The sequence below is a fragment of the Saccopteryx bilineata genome, chromosome 3 (genome assembly GCF_036850765.1).
Source record: "Saccopteryx bilineata isolate mSacBil1 chromosome 3, mSacBil1_pri_phased_curated, whole genome shotgun sequence".
Lineage (NCBI taxonomy): Eukaryota > Metazoa > Chordata > Mammalia > Chiroptera > Emballonuridae > Saccopteryx > Saccopteryx bilineata.
In genome coordinates, this window is record NC_089492.1 from 145,181,762 (window position 1) to 145,187,761 (window position 6,000).

At 45.4% G+C, this 6,000-nt stretch overlaps 1 pseudogene; it reads right to left on the reverse strand.

The window, feature by feature from the left end:
* Positions 1-1,666: 1,666 nt before the first annotated feature.
* LOC136328810 (tubulin alpha-1B chain pseudogene) lies at positions 1,667-3,098 on the reverse strand (annotated as a pseudogene).
* Positions 3,099-6,000: the final 2,902 nt, after the last annotated feature.

Sequence of the window (6,000 nt, forward strand, 5' to 3'; positions counted from 1 at the left end):
TTTTTTTCTCTCCTAGCATGTCATTTTTGCTTCTCCTGAGGCAGAAACTTTATTCAGTCTCCATTCCTCTCCCCTACTAACAGATCGCCAATTTTTAGTTGGGTGTACAGCTACTACAATGAAGACAGTATATCCCAGCTCTCTGTGGACAGTGTGGTCATGGGACTTGAGATCTAGCCAAGGCAGTGTGAGCAGAAGAGGTAGGTGTACAACTTCCTGGGTATGTACGATGGTGCTTTTATATAGGTCCACAAATTCTTTGACACTCCTTCTTTCATTGAAGGTAAAGCCTAATTCCTTTCCCCTTAAGTATACACTGTACTTAGTGACTTGCTTCTTATGAATAGAATGATGTCATTGTGTGCGACATCTGAGATTAGAACAGAAGAAGGAGTTGGCTTCCTCCCTGCTCTCTCTCTGATCATCCACATGGAAGCCAGCTGCCATGTCATGAGGACAACAAGAAGCCCTATGCAGAAGCCCAACAGCCACGTGAGTATGCCCTTTGGAAGCAAATCCATAAGGCCCAGTCTAGCCTTCAGATTACTATAGTGCCAACTGACATCCTGAATGTAACCTCTGAATTCCTGATGAATCACAGAAACTGAGGTAATAAGTGTTTGTTGTTTTAAGCAACTAAGATTTGGGGTAATTTTTTTTATGCAGCAATAGACAACTAATACATGACCTTAACAGGATGCAGGGGACATAGTGTCCCCTTCACCCTCTCTCTGGATCAAAGGTGGATGTGTGGTACACAAGATCTTGGATCTTGCAGATGAGGGAAAAATGCTAGAGGTGAGGAGCACCCACATAGATGGGGTCTGGACCTCCGATGGCTTGCTTCACACTTCCATATGAGAGGAAAGTAACATCTATATTAACAAAGCCAGAATCTCCCAGCCAATGTTGGCCTCCCTGGTGTATGGAAATAGGTTACAGGTGTGTGAAGCTACTGGTCGCCCCCAGCCCTGTGCCAGAGGCCTTTGCACACAAGCAGCGTGTGCTTTTACCCCACTGAGCTATATAATTATTATCATTTTCTCTGTGTGCCACGAGAAGAATACAATATACAATTTGGGAGCTTTTTTTATCCTAACAAATCTACCCTGCAAAAATGAGATGTTGCTTAGTGCTACTCTCCTTAATGTCTCTGGGCAGTTATGCCCTGAAGGAGTTATGTCCACTGCAGCAGGGTGAGGCAACGAGTGGTGGAGGTGGTCAGGATTTTCCCACATCCAAGAGGCCCCACCTGGTCGTCACCCACCCTGCCTGCACATAGGATTGACTCTGTGAACTCCAGGAGTGAGCTCTTTATTCCAGCCTCAGAGAACCAGAACTGCTTTGCATCAGCTTGACTCCCACTCTTCTCCCCTTGAGCTGCGTCCCTACCCCTACTTCCCTTCCTTCTGCTCACCCCAGGAACAGAGCTGGCAACCGAGCTGAGGTGGACGCACCTCACCTTCTCATATGTTGTGTAATAATGTCACTTCTCCTTGAGGACAGTCATGGGTCACACATTCAGACAGAACCAAGCCTCACTTGGATAGACTCTAAATACTAGTAAGAGGGATGGACTTAGGGCTTTCTTTTTTTTTTTTTTAATTTTTATTTCTCAATGTCTTTACTTGGAGACATGAGGGGGAAATCTTATATGTACACATGAAAAAGACAGACATGATCACAGGTAAAAGTGAAGACAATCTAGTCAGAAAGCTCTAACACCTGAAGTTCTGAGTATGACATGTTACAGGGCTGAAAGGAATGGTAATTAGTATTCCTTTCCTTCTTCCTCACCCTCTCCTTCAACAGAATCAACACCAAGCTCCTCATAATCCTTCTCAAGGGCAGCCATGTCCTCACGTGCCTCGGAGAACTCTCCTTCCTCCATGCCCTCACCCACATACCAGTGGACAAAGGCACGCTTGGCATACATCAGGTCACACTTGTGGTCCAGGCGAGCCCAGGCCTCAGCAATAGCTGTGGTGTTGCTCAGCATGCACACAGCTCGATGCACTTTGGCCAGGTCTCTACCAGGGACCACAGTGGGAGGCTGGTAATTAATGCCAACTTTGAACCCAGTGGGGCACCAGTCCACAAACTGGATGCTGTGCTTGGTCTTGATGGTGGCAATGGCTGCATTGACATCTTTGGGAACCACATCACCTCGGTACAGCAGGCAGCAAGCCATGAATTTACCGTGGCGAGGGTCACATTTCACCATCTGATTGGCTGGCTCAAAGCACGCATTGGTGATTCTGCTACAGAAAGCTGTTCATGGTAGGCTTTCTCAGCAGAGATGACAGGGGCATATGTGGCCAGAGGGAAGTGGATGCGGGGATAGGGCACCAGGTTGGTCTGGAATACAGTCAGATCAACATTCAGGGCTCCATCAAACCTGAGGGAAGCAGTGATGGAGGACACAATCTGGCTAATTAGGTGGTTAAGGTTAGTGTAGGTTGGGCGCTCAATATAGAAGTTTCTAAGACAGATGTCATATATAGCCTCATTGTCAACCATGAAGGCACAGTCAGAGTGCTCCAGGGTGGTGTGAGTCGTGAGGATGGAGTTGTAGGCTCAACTACAGCTGTGGAAACCTGGGGGGCTGGGTAAATAGAGAACTCCAGTTTGGACTTCTTGCCATAATCGACAGAGGGACGTTCCATCAGCAGGGATATGAACCCAGAACCAGTTCCCCCACCAAAGCTGTGGAAAACCAAGAAGCCCTAAAGACCTGTGCACTGGTCAGCCAGTTTCCGAATTCGGTCCAAGACGAGGTCAATGATCTCCTTGGCAATGGTGTAGTGCCCACGGGCATAGTTATTGGCAGCATCTTCCTTGCCTGTGATGAGCTGCTCAGGGTGGAAGAGCTGGTGGTAGGTACCAGTGCGAACTTCATCAATGACTGTAGGTTCTAGGTCTATGAACACATGCTTGCCAGCACCTGTCTCACTAAAGAAGGTATTGAAAGAGTCATATCCCCCTCCAATGGTCTTGACACTTGGCATCTGGCCATCGGGCTGGATGCCGTGTTCCAGGCAGTAGAGCTCCCAGCAGGCATTGCCGATCTAGACACCAGCCTGGCCAACGTGGATGGAAATGCATGGTTACGGGTTAGCAGGCACAGGCTACAGGAGTAGACACTGGGTCCCGGTTACAGCACCAACAAGCTAAGAGTCATGGTAAGTAACACACTCTAGGGCTTTCTTGATTTCACCCACTCAGAACAGCAGACTTTCAAATTTAATAGCTTGGTAAGGGTCCTGGCCAAGTGGCTCAGTGGTAGAGCACTGACCTGGCATGTAGGTGACCCAGGTTTGATTCCCAGTCAGGGCACACAGGAGAAGCGCCTAACTGCTTCTCCATCTCTCCTCCTCTTGCTTTTTTCTCCCTCTTCCTCTCCTGCAGCCATGGCTCAATTGTATCGAGTTGGCTCCTGTCGCTGAGGATGGCTCCACGGCCTCTAACTTGGGCACTAAGAAGAGCTTGTTACTGGGCAACAGAGCATCGCCCCCTAGTGGGCTTGCCAGGTGGATCCCGGTTGGGGCACATGTGGGAATCTGTCTCTCTGCCTCCCTTCCTCTCATCGGAAAAAAAAAAAAAAAAAGCTTAGTAAGGTTCACCTGGCCCAGGTAATCAGCTGAAGGGTCTTCCCCCTTGTTTAAACTAGGACTCAACAAAAAGAATTTGTTTTAGTGTGATGACCTCACATTGTGACATGACAACCATATATGAACCGACTTAGATCTATGACCCTAAATACTGTGCAGTGACACTCTGGTGTCCCTGCTCAAGGTTCCTCACTCGTAACTGCAGGGGTGGTGGGGTGACACTGAGCAGTGGGGCCAGGAGATGGTGCCAGCTGGGCCCTGGTGCCTCCTCTCCCTCTGAGCCCGGCTCCTCCCTGTGCCCTCCACACTGCACTGTCCCTACAATGCTGGTCTTGAGGTTGGGTGCTTTCTGGTCTCAGGGCTGTTATTTACAAAGTAGTGTCAGTATCAGCTAAGGTGATTGCACAAAGTTTGCTTTGGGCATTAAAGTGTTTTTTTTCTCCCTTTTTGGGGGAGATTCTTTATTGTGGTAAAATATACATAACACAAAAGTTTACCCTTGAACATTTTTAAGTGTACAATTTGGTGGCACTAAGTACATTTACAGAGTTGTAAAACCATCATCACAACCATGTCCACAACTTTATCTCCCCCAAATGAAACTCAGACCCATTAAATAGGAACTCTCATCTCTCCCTTCCTCAGCCCTGTTACCTCTGTTCTGCCTCCTGTCTCTGTTTCTACTTTCTAGGTATGTCATATAAGTGGATTCATACAGTTTTTGTCAGGCTTATTTCACTTAGCATAATGTCTTCAATGTTCATATATGTTGTAATCCATGTTAGAATTTTACTCCATCTTATGAATGAAGATGAACTTTTTAATTAATGGATTTTCACCAGGGTTGATTTTTCCAATACATTCTACAAAATTCCCACAGACACTTAAGAAACCTGGAATCAATTTCTCTGTCCTGAATCTTTGTTCACTTTATCCTCCACGTGGCATGTAACATCTGGTAGGGCCAGGCAGGGTGTTTGAGTCCGTTCTTTTGGATGAGAAGAGGCGCTCCCCGGGGAAAGGTCTGTGCTGGGCACAGGCGCCCTGTGGGGTGGTACATGTGAAAAGGCGAAAAGCATTCTCTTCGGTGATGGTGCAGGAACACTCACTGTTACACTGCACTCCTGTGTTTTGTAAGCCTGGTTTACATCATGCGCTGTTGTTTTAAATTTATTTTTATTTTTCAGTTACAGTTGGCATTCAATATTATATTTGCCTCAGGTATACATCCTAATGGTTAGACATTTATATAACTCGCTAAGTCTAGTACCCACATGACACCATACATACATACATAGTTATTACAATATTATTGACTATATTCCCTATGCTGTACCTTATATCCCTATGACTATTTTGTAACTACTAATTTGTACTTCTTAATCCCTTCACACTTTCACCTAGCCCCCATCCCCTTTGGCAACTGTAAATTTGTTCTCTCTCTCTATGAGTTTGTTTCTGTTTTGTTTGTTCCTTTATTTTGTTTTTTAGATTCCACATATAGGTGAAATCACATGGTGTTTTGTCTTTTTCTATCTGACTTATTTCACTTAGCATAATACTTTCTAGGTCCATTTGTGTTGTTGCAAATGGTAAGATTTCATTCTTTTTATGACTGAGTAATATTCCATTGTATATATGTACTATATCTTCTTTATCCATTTGTCTATTGATGGACGCTTAGGTTGCTCATACCTTGGCTGTTATAAATAATGCTGCAATAAATGTAGAGATGCATATATCTTTTCAAATTAGTGTTTTAGATTTTTTTTTTCAGAAAAAGTGGAATTACTGGGCCACTGAGTACTTCTATATTTAATTGTTTGAGGAACCTCCATACTGCTTTCCACAGTGGCTGCACCAATTTGCAATTTCACCAGCAGTGCAGGAGGGTTCTCTATTCCTCCACTCCTCACTAGCAATTGTTTGTTGATTTATTGATGATAGCCATTCTGGCAGGTGTAAGGTAACACCTCATTTTCATTTCATTTCTTTTCTTTTTTTAAGTGAGAAGAGGAGAAACGGAGAAACAGTAAGACAGACTCCTGCATGTGCCGCCACCAGGATCCACCCAGCAAATCCTGTCTAGGGCCGATGCTCGAATCAACTGAGCTATTTTTAGCACCTGAGGATGTCACACTTGGACCAACTAAGCTATCCTCAGTATCCAGGGCCAACACTTGTACGAGTTGAGCCACTGGCTATGAGAGAAGAAGAGGGAGAGAAGGGGGAGAGAGAGGGGAAAAGATGCAGATGGTTGCTTCTCATGTGTGCCTTGACTGGGGATTGAACCCAGAACATCCATACACCGAGGAGCCAACTAGCCAGGGCCTAATTTGCATTTCTTTGGTAATTCGTGATATTGAGCATTTTTTTCACATATCTGTTG